Genomic DNA, 18,305 nt, shown 5'->3' on the forward strand with positions numbered 1-18,305 from the left:
ACTCTGAACTCCCCGTCCCCCCAGTTCACCCAGACCTCCCACCCAACCAACAATCAGCAACAGATGACTTAGATATCAATTGCATATGATAATTAGCAGGTATAAAATTAAGTGAATAAGTTGGCAAATATATAAACATAAGTCTCATAAAATAGCAACTTGTATGCATACCTCTTGGCCCCTCCCCCAGGTATGCCTCTAGCCTGCCCCTTTTTTCACCCAGAAATGTGCACGAGAACAAACATATGCATGTACTTTTGATGTCTATAAAATAAGGGGGTCATTTTCAAAGGAGTTACGCATGTAAATGTGACATACTATCGTAGCAATTTTCAAAAGCTATTTACTCGAGTAAAGTGCACTTACTTGAGTAAATCCTATGGACAATTCAATGGCATATATTGTAGCAATTTTGAAAAGCCCACTTACTTGAGTAAAGTGTATTTACTCGAGCAAAAACCAGTTTTGCTCGAGTAAATGCTTTTTAAAATCTACCCCTAAGTGTGCACATACAAGGTATGTATAGCAGAAACAGTAATGAGAATCGGATAAAAGAAAGCCCTTTATTATACCGCCCGACTCTGGCCGAGTTTCGCTCTTTTATCACAGAGCTGCCTCAGGGGCAACTAAAAATGGACATATAAATAATTAATATACATATATATGAAATGAAACAATATCAACATAAATGAATGAAAAACTAAATATAAAAATGTATCAATTAAAATTATGTTATAAAATCATTGTGTTGTACATAACATAAAAACAGAAAAATTAATACATATATATGTGTTTGGACTTATGGATACAATAACTTAAAAGACAACATGTATATATGAAAAAGTGACTTGAAATACCTCATGTGTATATAGAAAAATAAATAAATTAAAAACAATGTATCAAGGAGTAAAAAATGTGACAATATGAAAATGCAACGAATTGAGAGGTGGTGATCCTGTGTCATATTCATTATATAAAGCTATAAACATCATGGAGTCAATAATGGTTTTTTATATAATATGATCATTAAATATTTCATGCTTACTTCATTCAAGCAGGACTTGGAAAAGTCAATAACGTATTAATTATCCTGAATGTGAATAATTAAAGAAGAAAAAAAATGAAAGGAAAGTGTTAAATTGAAAATTGATTAAGTACTAACAGAATAAGAAAATGTATATATGAAAAAACTATATGAAAAAACTGTATTATGCTTGAAGATGGGCTATTTGTTAGCAGAAAATTGTTGACATCAAGCATTATAAAATCTGATTGCACAGATACTATCTAAACTACCTTAAAAAAGATACTTAATGGGGAAGATACTAAGCATAATAAAGTGTTGAAAATTAATACTATGGATCAGAATAACATTATAAAAAAAATTATGATAAAAACGGACTTTGTCGAGTTAATAATGTGGAACTAAAATTATGTGTGTAAAAAACGAAATGACGATGGATGAATAAATGATTGTGGAAATCTACCTACAGCGCGGATGATTTCACTCCAAAGTAGTTAGACTTTCACGTAGCGATGCTGTGTGAAGTCAGTAACTGTAACAAACAAATGATGCGAATTGAATATAATATAAAAACGACTTATTCAACTGCTATTAAAAAATGCTTAATTCTAAAATAATGCTGATATTCAATTCTCAACTGGGGTTGGATTCCGTAAATGCATATTTGAACAATATATATTGTGCTTCAAGGTGGATTGCTATTTAACAGTATTGTGGAATCTAATTACTTGATGCCACCTTCAATGCGTTACTTGCAGAGAAATATGTAAATGCAATCGATTTAAAGGATTGTACTTTAAAACTAGAATGTAGCTGATAAAAAGACCTTTGAGTGAAATTTTAGCGGGTAAATACTTACATCCACGTAGCGAGCAGTCTTACAGCTGATTGAAAAACAGAACGCCGAAAGTGACGTTATTTATACCCAATCTCGCGACAACATGGCGATTTTCGCGCCAAAAATTGAAAAAAACTCTATTCACTGAAATAAATTTAAGACCATATTGACGATCTATAATATTGTAAATGAAACTTCATAATGTTTAATTACTGTTTAATTACTGTTGGATTGCTGTTATTATGTGCTATAGTGTGAATGAATGTATCTGTTAGAGTGAATGAAAATTAGAATGAATGAAAAATATGAATGAATAAAAATATATGCAATGTATAAGATGAAAACTATAAATGACATGCTATATAGAATATGAATGAATGAAAAATAAAAAATAAATAAAAATGAAAAATAAAAAATGAAAAATAAAAAAAGTAAATGAAAAATAAAAAATGAAAAATAAAAAATGAATAATGAATGATGAATGATGAATGATGAATGATGAATGATGAATAATGAATGATAAATGATGAATGATGAATGATGAATAATGAATAATGAATGAATGAATAAAAAATGAATTAAACTCTATGCGCTGCAACATGGCGATTTCCACGCCAAAAATTAAAAAACATGAATGAAAAGCACTCTATGCGCTGAAATGAGTTGTAATACTGTAAATAAAAATTCATAATGTTTAATTATTATTGGATATAATGTGAATGAATGTATCTGTTGGAGTAAATGAAAATTTAAATGAATGAAAAATAGAATATTAATATGTGCAATATATGAGATGAAAACTATAGATGACATACTATAAAATATGATGATATATAGTAGAATGAACATGAAATAAATAAATGAAAAATAAAAAAATATATAAAAATATTGATAAAAAAATATTGAATACACTATATTAAAACCATATTGACTCCTGTATTAAATATTAAAAAAGATGACACAAAAATATATTATAAATACACTCCTAGATCTAATTCACTATTGAGGCCTGCTGGTATCATAGTATTAAAATCGTAAATGAATTTTTGTTCTTTCCTAAGTAGTGCATTATTGAAATCACCACCCCTCCAGTTTGCATTCATTTTCTGTATCACACAGAATTTGAAATCAGTGAATTTATGACCAGTATCAATACAGTGTGCAACCATAGGTTTACCTTCTTTCAATCTGTTTATTGCACTCTTGTGCTCAATAATCCTACGGTTGAACTGTCTGATGGTTTTACCTATGTACCATTTGTTGCAGGGACATATAGCCACGTATATAACACCTGAACTTTTGCAGTTACTTGAGTGATTGAGCTTAAAATTTCTATCTGTGTTTGGAATTTTTAAGCTTTGTGTTCTGAGATTCACAATGCAGACACTACAATCACCACACGGGCTATGTCCTGCTGTTCTTTGGGTGTCAATCTGTGGCATAGGTAGGGCTGATGGTGCTAAAAATTCTTTTAGATTTTTTTCTCGTTTGTTGGCTATCATTATTTGTTTGTCTTGAAAAACAGGTAAAGTTTGTAAAATGTGCCAATGTTTTCTAATGACCTGTGTGATGCTGTGTGATAAACCAGTGAATGTTAATGGACAAATTATCTTATGCATTTTTTCTTTTTTTGTCACGTCTTTACTCCGAGGTTTTAATAAGGCAGTACGCTGTTGTTGATCTGCTCTCACAAAACAATCATTTATACAATTCTCAGGATAGCCTCTATCCAAAAAGCGTTGCTTCATCTGTTCTGATCTCACCTGGAATGTGGAAGTGTTTGTACATAAACGTTTTAATCGTAAAAATTGACTATAAGGCAGATTACGTATAAGTGACTTATTGTGACTGCTTTCGTATGATAAAAATTTATTCCTATCTGTAGGTTTTTGATAAATGTCTGTTTCGAAGCCACTATGTGTTTTTTTAATGAGTATATCGAGAAAAGGTATCTCTTTTGAATTATATTGCATCTTAAAATTCAAATTTAAATCTAGACTATTCAACCATTCTAAAAATTGTAATAAAACTTCACTGCTACCTTTCCAAATTAAAAACACATCATCGATGTATCTTTTCCAAAGCAAAATCTTCTCTTTAAAATGATGCTCCGTTAAAAACATACGTTCAAAATCAGCTACATAAAGGTTGGCAATGGAGGGGGCCATTGGAGACCCCATTGCCACACCCTTAATCTGCATAAAATATTCGTGATTAAAAGAGAAAAAATTCTTGGTGAGTGCTAATGTGGCTAATTCAATAATAAACTGATTAGGTATGCGAGAGTTTGCATTATGTGTGTACACTATTTCTTCTACTATATCAACTGCCCTATTCTGTGGTACGTTCGTGTAAAGTGATTCAACATCTAGGGTAGCCATGATTATGTCTACATTCTCTATTTGTAAATCCATAAGTGTTGTAATCATGTGGGCTGAATCTCGTATATAGGATGGGACTTGAGATACGTATGGTCGTAGGAAGGTGTCAACAAAAACTGCCAATGGCTCTAGTAAGGACCCATTTGCTGAGATAATTGGTCTGCCAGGTGGATCTTGTAGCGATTTGTGTACTTTTGGCAATATGTATATTACTGGCATTACCGGGAAATTTGTTGTAAGAAATGCCACCTCTTTTTTCGTTAAAAAGCCAGCAGATTCTCCAATAGCTATAATGTTGTCCACCTCTTTTTTGATTGAACCAGTTGGATCATCCTTTAATTTCTGATAAAAATTAGTATCGTTGAGTTGTCTCTCAATTTCACTAACATATTTGACTTTATCCATCACAACAATTGATCCGCCCTTGTCTGCTGCTTTTATCACTAACGACTGATCCCTGCTTAACTGTACGTGCAGATTATGTTTTCTTAGGTGTGAATATATGCAATGCATTAAAAGCATGTACTTTTCCTATTTTAAAAACATAAAAATGCATATTTTACACATGAAAAAAATTGTGACTTGCTCATGCAAAACCCTATTTACATGCAGAAGTTTGCATATTTTAAAACATGCACACATAATTGAAATCACCAGTCTGCAGAAACGTACACCAGTTCACCCAATCCTTCTCCAGGTCATGTAGACTCACCTAGTCCTTCACTCTGAACTCCCCGTCCCCCCAGTTCACCCAGACCTCCCACCCAACCAACAATCAGCAACAGATGACTTAGATATCAATTGCATATGATAATTAGCAGGTATAAAATTAAGTGAATAAGTTGGCAAATATATAAACATAAGTCTCATAAAATAGCAACTTGTATGCATACCTCTTGGCCCCTCCCCCAGGTATGCCTCTAGCCTGCCCCTTTTTTCACCCAGAAATGTGCACGAGAACAAACATATGCATGTACTTTTGATGTCTATAAAATAAGGGGGTCATTTTCAAAGGAGTTACGCATGTAAATGTGACATACTATCGTAGCAATTTTCAAAAGCTATTTACTCGAGTAAAGTGCACTTACTTGAGTAAATCCTATGGACAATTCAATGGCATATATTGTAGCAATTTTGAAAAGCCCACTTACTTGAGTAAAGTGTATTTACTCGAGCAAAAACCAGTTTTGCTCGAGTAAATGCTTTTTAAAATCTACCCCTAAGTGTGCACATACAAGGTATGTATGCACATATATGCTAATTTTACGCATGTAAATGTTCAAAAATTCTCTCCTTAGTGTTTCAGAAGCTTACGGTAGCGTAGCCTCCTGAAAGGTTAAAGCAAAAACCTGTACTTGCACAAATACTTTTCAAGCGTGCAACACCTCAGCCCATTTAGCACTGTGGCCTTGGAGGGCCGATCCGTTGCAAGATCTGAAGAGAGATGCTGAGAAAAGGTAGCTCTTCTCATTTTGGATGTTATTGCATTTCAGCCACTACAGATAGCACTGACAAGTATTGTAAAGCATCTGAATTGAGTAGTAGCAGGTCGCAGCATTAAAATTTGTCACCAGAGAATTTTTGCTGCCCTTTCTATGCTATGACCCTAACAGCTTATACCTTCCTTTCTTCTTAATTTTGGTCATGTATTACGTCCTCCTATACAGATCTCACCTGTGCTCAGACTTAGTCTGGGAATGTGCATGCAGCTCTCCAAAATAAAAGTCTTTCACCTTTTTCCTGCCTATTGCTTTCCATCTGTTGGCACTCAGGCACCAGCACTTGAAAGAGCTAGAGCACATCCCCCTTATTGCACACAAAGCTAAGCAATGTTATCACATTGATCCATCAACAAGATTACAGCTGAACTCATTTTAGTGCCTAGCCTCTAACAGATAATCAACGAAGAAGCCTAAGGCCCCTTTTTTTCTTTATGTGATATATAATATTCCAAAAACAGCTACTCTATGTACTTGTCCGGATAGATTTTAAATATAACTGGCTAACTGCCTTAACCGGCCAACAGCTGTCTAATCACATTGGCAGTAAGAACATTTTTTAATTTGATTTTGAATTGATTTTATATTCAGCTTTTTGACACTTCAAAGCAGATGACATTCAGGTACGAAGTATTTTAATTTGTAAAACAGCTAAAACATCCAGTTATGTGGCAACTATTTGTCTGGACATATTCTCATTAAATAGAAGATAAAATCTCATTTTTTAAAACTTCACTGGCTACAAAATTGCCTGCTTCTCTCTGTTTGGCAGCAAGGGCAGGTAATCAGGGCAATTTTAAAGCTACTGACAGCCTGCTGGTGGTGAAGTTCAGTAGCATTTAGGCACAATTTTCTGAGCCACATGGGGAACTGAGAAGAAGGATTCCATTGTTGAACACACAGTACCAATCTGTCAGTTTACTATTCACAATGCTTTCCACTGTTAATGCATACTCATGATTCACAAAAAATGTACAGGTACTGGTGAGACCTCACTTGAAATACTGTGTACAATTCTGGAGACCAAACCTTCAAAGGGATATAAATAGGATGGAGTCAGTTCAGATGGTGGCTACTAAACTGGTCAGTGGAATTCACTCTAAAGCAGTGGTTCTCAACCTTTCTAATGCCGTGACCCCGCAATACAGTTCCTCATGTTGCGGTGACCCCTCGCCCCGCCCTCGCCCTGTGAGGGTGGGGTGAGGGCGGGGCTTTGGTCATATGGGGGCAGGGTTATGGATGGGGTTGGATTTTAGTGCACACTTATCATTTAATTATGACATTTATAATGTGAATGTAACTCAACTCACCATAGGTTCTCACATGCATGGCACACTGACCCATGATCGTCATGGGGCTAGATGTAAAAGTACAGTTTGTATCCACAGGAACCCCCCTGACCCACAATAATGGATGTAAAGCAGAATTATGTCATTCCCCATACAACTCACCCTACAAAAAAGATATTCTGGTTCTAGTGACATCTCAGTAACAGCAACTCAAACTCCTTCTATTTCCAGGCTCAATAGCCCTACTTATGAAAAGACAGCAGTTTACCACCAATGCATGTCCTCTGAGAAAACACAACAAATAAGACCGATACAAACGCTTACATGCTAGCAAAATATCTCATCTCGGTAACAGACACAGAACCGACCTAACATACTCCCAGGATCTGTAGTAATGCATATAAACTAATCCGCACACAGTTACACCTGTATTATGGAATACACTCAAACAGGAGCAACCCTATCTATGAAAAGGCAACACTACAAATATTAAATCAGGTCCTAAAAACCAATACACCTCTTATTAGGAAAACAGAACTAGCAAGCAGCTATATATCCCCACACAGAAATAATTGTAAAACTATACTAATAAGCAGAATAAATGTTTCAAAACAGCTATGAACATCCAACAATTAAAAACTCATAAAAACTATTAAACATTCTCCAAACACCAATAAAATATTTCAAAAAAGCAGACATCACACAATTAAAATGGCAGTCAAGAAAAATAAACTTAAAAAGCCACCTTTACTTACCCCCTCCAGCAGCTCTCCTACTCCCCTTCCCTGCAGGCCGTGGCACTCACCAGAAGCAGCAGTAGAAGCTAAGCTCTATACTTATGGTCCTCTTCCTTAGTGCCCATGTTTCTCACACACACACCACCATACCAGTCATGCCCCCATGACCAGTTTCTGTCTCTCACACACCAATCATCTCCCAAACAGTCTTTGGCACACACACACCAGTCACCTTCCTGAACAGTTTCTCTCATGCCATACACACACACACACACACACACAGGCTTCCCACTCCCGTGTTCTACTTACATATACGGGCTTCTCACTCTCATAATCACTTTCTCACACACACACACACACACACACACACACACACACACACACACACCAGTCACCTTCCTGAACAGTTTCTCTCATGCCACACACACACACACACACACAGGCTTCCCACTCCCGTGTTCTACTTACATATATGGCCTTCTCACTCTCATAATCACTTTCTCTGTCTCTCTCACACACATCTCTCTCACACACACACACACACACTCACTCACTCACCAGTCTCTCACTCACCAGTCTCTCACTCACCAGTCTCTCACTCCCATGCTTGTTCTCGCCACGTGCACAGGCTTCTCATTCCCTGAATCACATTCTCTCATATTCACACACACACACACCAGTCTTTTTCTCTCACACACGCACCATCACCTTACCAAGCAGTCTCTCTCTCTCATGCATGCACACTCACCCAGGTTTCTCACTCCCATGCTTTCTTTCACCCCCACAACACCAGGCTTCTTACGCCCATGCTTTCTCACATACCCAGACTTCTCACTTCCATGCTTTTTCTCTCTCTCACACACACACATCAGTCACCTCCCTGACTGTCTCACACTCTCACATACACATCAGTCATCTCCCTGAGCAATCACTTTCATTGTCTCTCACATACACACACACATCAGCTCTCTGACCAGTCAATCACACAGGCTGGCTGGCTGCTTCTCTCTCTTTCTCTCACTCACTTCTTCCCCCCCCCCCCCCCCCCCCCCCGAGCACAAATGGGAGCTGCAGCAGCCTCCGCTGGCCAAGAAAGAAGAATCCCATCGGCCGCGGGAGGCTCCTGCTGCTGTCTCCTTTCTCCATTACCGGCTGCTTCTATTGCTCGAGGACCGATGCTGCAGCCGCTGCTGCTACTTTTTCGCGCGGCTCTCTCTCCTTCCCGCGCACCGCGATTCACTTCCTGTTCCGGGTCACGGGAGGGGGGGGCAGGCGCAGGAAGAAGAAAAGGCCCAGCCACGGGTGCACAGATTCTTCTAGCGCCGCTGCCGTTCCCGCTGGGCTTGAACGTGCTGACAGCCCGGCGGCAACGGCAGCGGGAGAGACCGGGAGCGCGCGACACAAGGCGACCCCTGTGTTTTGGGCATTCGACCCCCGCCGGGGTCGCGACCCATAGGTTGAGAACCGCTGCTCTAAAGCATATCGGATAGATAAAGTTATAAACATGTTTTCCCTAGAGGAAAGATGAGATAGGGGAGATATGATAGAGACATTCAAATATCTCAAAGGTTCCCATACACAGGAGGTGAGCCTTTTTTAATGGAAAGGAGGCTCAAGAATAATGGGTAATCAGATGAGGTTGAAAGGAGGTAGACGCAGGAATAATCTTAGGAAATATATCTTTACAGAGATGTTGGTGGATGTGTGAAACAGCCTCCCAGTAACTGAATTCAAGAAAACATGGGATAAATACAGGGGATCTCTAAGGAAAATTATAATCCTAAATTAATTGGATGGATGGACAGACTGGATAGGCCATATGCTATTTTTTTGCCATCATGTTTCTATATTTCAAATCAATCTATCGCTTAGAAAGAAAGCAGAAGCTGGTGCATAGAACATAGTAAATGTCAACAAAACAAGAACTAAATGCTTATCTTTGCATGTTTGGTAAATCAAGCTCAGATTCAGAATCTGAATCACCATTTTCTCTGTTCTTCTCAGGTGATGGCATTTCTCATTGTGTAACTAGTAGAGAACACAACAGGCCAAGAAGATCTAACAGACTTTCTCTGGGGCTATATAATAAGATACACAACCCCACCCTTTCTTATCTAGACATTTAAAGTGTGTATTTACAACACCAAATGTTTGCCCTATGAACAACTTGGTGCGCCGATGAGATCTATTATACTTTTCTTCTTGAGAGTCTATTGATGTGTTAGAGGGGTTGACATGTTTTTCATGTTTGGCCTAATCACCTGATTTTAGATTTTTTTTTTTTTTAATTTCCATACTGGGTCAGACCAAGGGTCCAACAAGCCAGCATCCTGTTTCCAACAGTGGCCAATCCAGGCCATAAGAACCTGGCAAGTACCCAAAAACTAAGTCTATTCCATGTTACCATTGCTAATGGCAGTGGCTATTCTCTAAGGGGCGGATTTTCAGAGCCCTGCTCGCGTAAATCCGCCCAAAACCGGGCGGATTTATGCGAGCAGGGCCCTGCACGCCGGGAAGCCTATTTTACATAGGCCTCCCGGCGCGCGCAGAGCCCCGGGACTCGCGTAAGTCCCGGGGTTCTCCGAGGGGGGCGTGTCGGGGGCGTGTCGTGGCGGGCCCCGTCGTCACGGCGTTTCGGGGGCGTGTCGGCAGCGTTTTGGGGGCGGGTACGGGGGCGTGGCTACGGCATGGGGCGGTCCGGGGGCGTGGCCACGCCCTCCGTACCCGCCCCCAGGTCGCGGCCCGGTGCGCAGGAGGCCCGCTGGCGCGCGGGGATTTACGCCTCCCTCCGGGAGGCGTAAATCCCCCAACAAAGGTAAGGGGGGGTTTAGACAGGGCCGGGCAGGTGGGTTAGGTAGGGGAAGGGAGGGGAAGGTGAGGGGAGGGCAAAGGAAAGTTCCCTCCGAGGCCGCTCCGATTTCGGAGCGGCCTTGGAGGGAACGGGGGTAGGCTGCGCGGCTCGGCGCGCGCCGGCTATACAAAATCCATAGCCTTGCGCGCGCCGATCCAGGTTTTTAGCAGATATGCGCGGCTCCGCGCGTATCTACTAAAATCCAGCGTACTTTTGTTTGCGCCTGGAGCGCAAACAAAAGTAGGCTATTCGCGCACCTTTTAAAATCCGCCCCTAAGTGAACTTAATAGGAGGTAATGGACTTCTCCTCCAAGAACTTATCCAATCCTTTTTTAAACACAGCTATACTAACTGCACTAACCACATCCTCTGGCAACAAATTCCAGAGTTTAATTGTGCGTTGAGTAAAAAAGAGCTTTCTCCGATTAGTTTTAAATGTGCCCCATGCTAACTTCATGGAGTGCCCCCTAGTCTTTCTAAATTACCAATTCACATTTACCCGTTCTAGACCTCTCAGGATTTTAAACATCTCTATCATATCCCCCCTCAGTCGTCTCTTCTCCAAGCTGAAAAGTCCTAACCTCTTTAGTCTTTCCTCATAGGGGAGCTGTTCTATTCCCCTTATCATTTTTGTAGCCCTTCTCTGTACCTTCTCCATCGCAATGATATCTTTTTTGAGATGCGGCGACCAGAATTGTACACAGTATTCAAGGTGCGGTCTCACCATGGAGCGATACAGAGGCATTATGACATTTTCCGTTTTATTCACCATTCCCTTTCTAATAATTCCCAACATTGTTTGCTTTTTTGACTGCCGCAGCACACTGAACTGACAATTTCAATGTTATCCACTATGACGCCTAGATCTCTTTCTTGGGTTGTAGCACCTAATATGGAACCCAACATTGTGTAATTATAGCATGGGTTATTTTTCCCTATATGCATCACCTTGCACTTATCCACATTAAATTTCATCTGCCATTTAGATGCCCAATTTTCCAGTCTCACAAGGTCTTCCTGCAATTTATCACAATCTGCTTGTGATTTAACTACTCTGAACAATTTTGTGTCATCTGCAAATTTGATTATCTCACTTGTCGTATTTCTTTCCAGATCATTTATAAATATATTGAAAAGTAAGGGTCCCAATACAGATCCCTGAGGCACTCCACTGTCCACTCCCTTCCACTGTGAAAATTGTCCATTTAATCCTACTCTCTGTTGCCTGTCTTTTAGCCAGTTTGCAATCCACGAAAGGACATCGCCACCTATCCCATGACTTTTTACTTTTCCTAGAAGCCTCTCATGAGGAACTTTGTCAAACGCCTTCTGAAAATCCAAGTATACTATATCTACCGGTTCACCTTTATCCACATGGTTATTAACTCCTTCAAAAAAGTGAAGCAGATTTGTGAGGCAAGGCTTGCCCTTGGTAAAGCCATGCTGACTTTGTTCCATTAAACCATGTCTTTCTATATGTTCTGTGATTTTGATGTTTAGAACACTTTCCACTATTTTTCCTGGCACTGAAGTCAGGCTAACCGGTCTGTAGTTTCCCGGATCGCCCCTGGAGCCCTTTTTAAATATTGGGGTTACATTTGCTATCCTCCAGTCTTCAGGTACAATGGATGATTTTAATGATAGGTTAAAAATTTGTACTAATAGGTCTGAAATTTCATTTTTTAATTCCTTCAGAACTCTGGGGTGTATACCTGTGGATACTCCTGGGGGAATTCTGCGCAAAAAAATTTAAAATTCTGCGCACAAAAACTGAAAATTCTGCAAAATTCTGCAAACTTTATATTGGTCAAAATAACACAATTTACATTTTAAATTATTAAAGAAAAAATTTATTACTTAAAGTTGCAGAATTTTAAATATTTGAGCAGAATTTCCCTAGAAATTCACTGTAAAACTGTCCCTTCCACATACACACATCCTCATACAGGCGCACACACACATGTCCCCTCATATAGGCTCCCTCTCTGAAACCCACACTCAAGCATTCCCCGCACTCCCCCTCTTACCAACCAAGCTGTCTCTCACACTCCCCCACACCCCCTCTCCTCTCTCACACACACATTCTCTCTCACCGGCATCCCCCTCCCCTCTTATAGGCTCCCTCTCTCTGAAACCCACACTCAAGCATCCCCCCACCCACTCTCTCTTCCCTCCAATACTCTCTCTCATGCCTTCCTGCTCTCTCTCACCCTCCCCTCCCCGACACACATTCTCTCTCACCGACAGTGGAAATCTGCGGGAAGGGTGACGATGGAGGAAATCTGTGAAGTGAGGGAGGAAATCTGTGGAAGGAGGAATTCTGCGCAAATTCTGCGCTCCGCAGAATTTGCGCAGAATTCCCCCAGGAGTACCTGTGGAGTGGAGAGAAAGGAAGGTAAACTACAGCAGCTATAAGTTAAGGAGAACAGTATAGTTTAAAGTAAGGCAGCAGAGAGGAAGGCCACCAGGAAAAAAGAAATTGTTTCGGTTCATTCATTTTATGCACAGCTCAATTTGTTTGTTTAGTTTCAAAACCAAAACTACATTTTTTAAAATTGTTTTATTCATTCATTAGTTTACCATTAAAGTCAGTGGGAAAAGTACTGCAGCCTATTTTGGGCTCCAGAATTTGGGTTTTCTCATCAATTTTAATGAAACATGTGGTAAGACATCATTTGAAGGGGGAAATAACTCCTAGGCAAATATACTCCTGAAAAGTGGCACTAAAAGTGGCTTGAATATCCTAAAGCATGATCCAGGTTTCAAAAAACATCCTCTTCCTTCAAGCATCCAGAATATTTTGCCCAACTTCCACAGATGATTCAGAAACCTAGGAATAAATGATTTATAGCAGGTTGTGGTAGAACAAGATCTGTGACTATGAGATAACCAATTTCCCCAATTGTACAGCATCCTGTATATCCATTCCCAATCCCACAGAGAAACCCAGGAACAAAGGGATTACAGTGGGCTTTGGTAGAACAAGGTCTGTTATTAAGACACACCTGTTCTCCCTGCTGCTACCCTTACACAATACATTTTCTGCATTGGAAAATGAAGCTCCAGCAATAGAATATGATGTGAAAAGGTGTGAAAGGGTGTGAAAGGGTTGGTGTTAGCCAGTGCACCCAGAAACCTTTAAATATTATCAAATGTCATAAAAGAAAGCTTTTTCTGCTGGGAGACTCATTCATCAAAATAATCAGTTTTGAAACTCATCTCGATGGGGACACAACCAGGTAGTCAATGCAATAACAGAAGAAAGTAGGGACTCTGATATCAATGTTATCATCCATCTGGGGACCAATGACCCCGTTAGAAGTGGTATCCATGCAGTACAGAAATATTTTCAAAATTCAGGGAAGAAGATTAGACAAATGGCAAAGACTATTGCCTTTTCCGAAGTATTACCTGTTCATGGAAAGGGAAAGGGATTTCAATTCCCGGGTCACAAGAGTGTTAGCAGAGAAGAAGCTGGAAACTACTGGCTAGTTAGATTCTTCTCTCTGTGGGGAAATTAACGGAAACTCTGCTGAAAGAAATGATTGTGAACTATCTACAATCCAGTAAGTTGTTGGACCCAAGGGAGAATGGACTCTCCATGGTTCATGGTGTTTTAGGATTGGGAATTGTTCATCCCAACTATATTTTGTTAAGGAAGGATAGAGAAGACAGAAAAAGGGGAGGGGTAGCACTTTATGTCAAAAACAATATAATTGCAACTGAAATGCAAGGGATGTGGGATAAGGAAGAAGCATTATGGGTTATCCTGAAACACGAAGATGGTTCTTCCATTTATACTGGTATAGTCTACAGGCCTCCAACCTAAACTGAAGACCTGGACAGAGATCTGGTCAAAGACATCCAAAATGTGAGAAAGAAGGGAGAAGTGTTGCTTGTTAGAGATTTTAATCTGCCAGATGTGGATTGAAGCATCCCATCTGCAGAATGTATAACAAGTAGAGAGATAGTTGATGCCCATCAAGGGGTTCTGCTTAAACAAATGGTAATAGAACCCATGAGAGAGGGTGTGATACTCATCCTAGTGCTCACTGATGGGCATAAAGTCTTTAATGAACAGGTAGGTACCCACCCGAGCACCAGTGATCATCAGAAAGTATGGGGTAGATTTTCAAAGGGTTACGTGCGTAGGTTATGCATGTAACCCGCAAAAACCTACCCCAAACCCCCCCTGCGCATGCCGAGCCTATCTTGCATAGGCTGCCAGCATGCGCAAAGCCCCGGGATGCGCATAAGTCCCGGGGCTTTCCTGGGGGGGCATTCGGGGGCGTGTCTCGGCCAACGCATCATCGGTGGCGTGTCGGGGGGGGGGGGTGTCGGAGGAGTATCATGGCTGGCACATTATCGGGGGCATTCCGGGGGCATGGCTGCAGCCTCTAGACCAGCCCCCGGACTGGACCATGGCGCGCCGGCGGCCGGCCTGGCACGCACAAGTTACGCCTGCCTCAGGCAGGCGTAACTTGTGCAACAAAGATAGGTAGGGTTTAGATAGGGCCGGGGGGTGGGTTAGGTAGGGAAAGGGAGGGGAAGGTGCGGGGGGGGGGGGGTGGAAGGAAAGTTCCCTTCGAGGCCGCTGCGATTTTGGAGCGGCCTCGGAGGGAACGGAGGCAGGCTGCGCTGCTTGGCGTGCGCATGCTGCTGATTTTGGGCAGAAGGATAGAAGGCAAAGTGTGTCTATTTGCAGATGATTCTAAGGTCTGCAACAGAGTAGCATGCCTGAAGGGGTAACTTGCTGGGCCAGTTGGATCATTTGGTCTTTTTCTGCCATCAATACTATGCTACTATATATCTACAGTCTTGTCAACTAGTAATGGTCCTTCTCCAAGGTCTTCTTTAGTGAACAGCAAACTGAATTATTTGTTTAATATTTCTGCCATTTCTTCTTCTTCTCTACACATTACTCCCTGTCACATTTCAATTTCACTAAACCTCTTTGGGCCTTCCTTCTTTCTCTGGTACATCTAAAAAATGATTTGCCACCTCACTTTACGTCTTTGACAATTCTTGTTTTTTTGCTTGACCTTTTGCTTTCTGGATATTTTTCTTTTTTCCCTCAGTTTCACCAGGTATTCTTCCCTGTGTTCCTCTTTTTGGAATCTTTTGTACTTCTTGAAGGCTGTTCTTTTTGCCTTTATTTTTTCAGCCACCTCCTTCGAGAACCAAACTAGTTTCTTTATCCTCATACTTTTGTTCACTTTTCTAACATAGATTTGTTGCCTTTGTAATAGTTTCTCTTAATTTGGCCCACTATTGTTCCAGCTTGCATATTTTCTCACAGTCTTCTACTTCTTCCTTCAAGTACATCCCTGTTTTGTCAAAGTCTCTATTATTGTAATACCCATGCCTTCTGTTAAGGGTAGAAATTGCCACTCTGTGCTGGTTACCCCCATGTCCTCTTTTCTTCATTTCCAGCCTCTAGCCTTTAGGGATCCACAGTGTTTATCCAATGCCCTTTTGAATTTACATACTATTTTTGTCCTCACCACCTCATCCAGAAGAACATTCCAGGCATCCACCTCACTCTTCATAAAGAAGTATTTCCTAATGTTGGTTTTGGAGTTTCATTTTTTGACCCCTAGTTCTACAGTTTCCTTTCCAATGGAAAAGGTTCAAAGTTCATATAGCATTAAAACCTTTCAGGTAACTGAAGATCTGTATCATATCTCCCCTGCACCTCCTCTCTTCCAGAGAATACATATTTTATTTAGATCATTCAGCCTCTCCTCATAAGTCTTCTGATTCAGACCTCACACTACTTTGTTTGCCCTTCTCTGAACTGCCTCTGTTCTGTCTCTGTCCCTTATGAGATACGGCTCCAGGTAAAGTGTCACTAAGAACCTGTACAAAAGCATTAGCTTTTTCCAGCTGGTTATCCCTCTTCTTTGCAGCCCAGCTTGAGCTATCTCCTTGTCACATTCCTTTGCCATCTTCAGATCGCCAGATACTATCACCCCAAGATCTCTCTCCCATCTGTACACATTAGTCTTTCACTCCCCATCACATAAAGCTCTCTTAGATTCCTGAAACCCAGAAGCATGTCTCTGCATGACTCTGCATGTCCTAGCACTGAATCCCACCTGTCAAATCTTTGACCACTCTTCAAGCTTTCTTAAATCTCTTTCTATTCTCTTTACCCCTTCAGGCATGCTACTCTGTTGCAGACCTTAGAATCATCTGCAAATAGACACACTTTGCCTTCTATCCTTCTGCGATGTTGCTCACAAAGATAATGAACAGAGCCGGTCCCAAAACCGATCCTTGTGGAATTCCATTTAATACCATTCCCTCTTCAGGATAGGTTCAATTTACCATTACATGGTTTCCTGTCTGTCAACCAGTTTGTAATCCACTCCAACACTTTAGCACCCACACCCAAGCTTTTCATTTCATTTACAAGACTCCTAAGTGGGACAATATCAAAAGCTTTGTTGAAATCCAAATAAATCACATTGAGCGCTCTTCCTTGATCCAATTCTGTAGTCCCCCAATTTAAAAAATAAATCAGATTTGTATGACAGGTCCTTTCCCTGTTGAGTCCACTCTGCCTTGGGTCCAGCAACTTACCTACTGTGGATAGTTCACTATATTTTCCTTCAGCAGAGTCTCCATTAATTATCCCACCACCGAGGTGAGGCTAACCAGCCTGTAGTTTCCAGCCTCCTCTCTGTTACCATTCTTGTGAAGCGGGACCACAATAGCTCTTCTACAATCTCATGGAACGACTCTTGTTCCCAGGAATCTATTGAACGTGTCATTCAGTGGACCTGCCAACACATTTCTAGGTTCCCTCAGTATCCCGGGATGTACCTGATCTGACCCCATGGCCTTGTCCATTTTTAGTTTTCCTAGCTTTTACTATGCATTCTCTTATGTGAAAGGAGTTGTGTCTACACCATTCCCATCTAAAATTACAAGATGCTTCTCACCCAGTAAAAATGTTGCTTTGTTAATATATAAGGCTTGGGCATAAACTGCATGGAGCGGTAGTTGCTACCTTTAACAGAAACATGGGTAACCTGCACGCAGTGGCAGTTGCTACCATAGAAAACTTGCTGGGCCAGATGGACCATTTGGTCTTTTTCTGCCATCAATACATAAATAGCAGTCTCAATTTTAATATACCACATCAAAATGTCAGGAGCTTCTTTATCTAGCCATTTGAGCAAAATACATCTTTTGCCATCATGAGAAGCCTATGAGATTTATTCATGAAAACATCTTCTGACAAATATTCAATTATATAGAAAGACCTTGCCATAGGTATTATTCTCCCAGTCATGACCTCTAACTCATGAATGACAGTATTCCAAAATCTTAGAGCATATGAACAATCTTATAGGGAGTATAATAATGCAGCATCCCTCTCTTGACAATTTAAGCATTGACTCATAGCAGCTATTCCAAATTTGTATACCTGAATGGGAGAAAACAATTACTCTCTGTAAAATTCTGAGCTATAACTCAAGAGGTATTACATTTTCAGTAATGTGTTATATTGCTAAGTTACAGGTTCATAAATGATCTTCATCTAACAAAATGTTGAGATCTTTCCTCCATAGTTCTGCCAATACTTTAAGAACAGGAGATATTCATAGAAACATAAAAATATAGAAACATAGAAACGTGATGGCAGATAAAGATTGTATGGCTCATCCATGTCTGCCA

The 18,305-nt window shown here is 40.4% G+C and overlaps 2 long non-coding RNA genes across 2 annotated transcripts in view; both read right to left on the minus strand.

The window, feature by feature from the left end:
* LOC115080631 overlaps positions 1 to 18,305 on the minus strand; it is a 113,580-nt gene that overhangs the window by 35,562 nt on the left and 59,713 nt on the right. The window lies entirely within an intron of this gene.
* Positions 1,049 to 1,921, minus strand: LOC115080638. Its single transcript, XR_003853614.1, has 3 exons — positions 1,884 to 1,921; positions 1,492 to 1,556; positions 1,049 to 1,090 (listed from the first exon to the last, which is right to left on the minus strand). It is a non-coding gene; the product is annotated as an uncharacterized LOC115080638 (long non-coding RNA).

This window comes from Rhinatrema bivittatum, chromosome 1 (genome assembly GCF_901001135.1).
Source record: "Rhinatrema bivittatum chromosome 1, aRhiBiv1.1, whole genome shotgun sequence".
NCBI lineage: Eukaryota > Metazoa > Chordata > Amphibia > Gymnophiona > Rhinatrematidae > Rhinatrema > Rhinatrema bivittatum.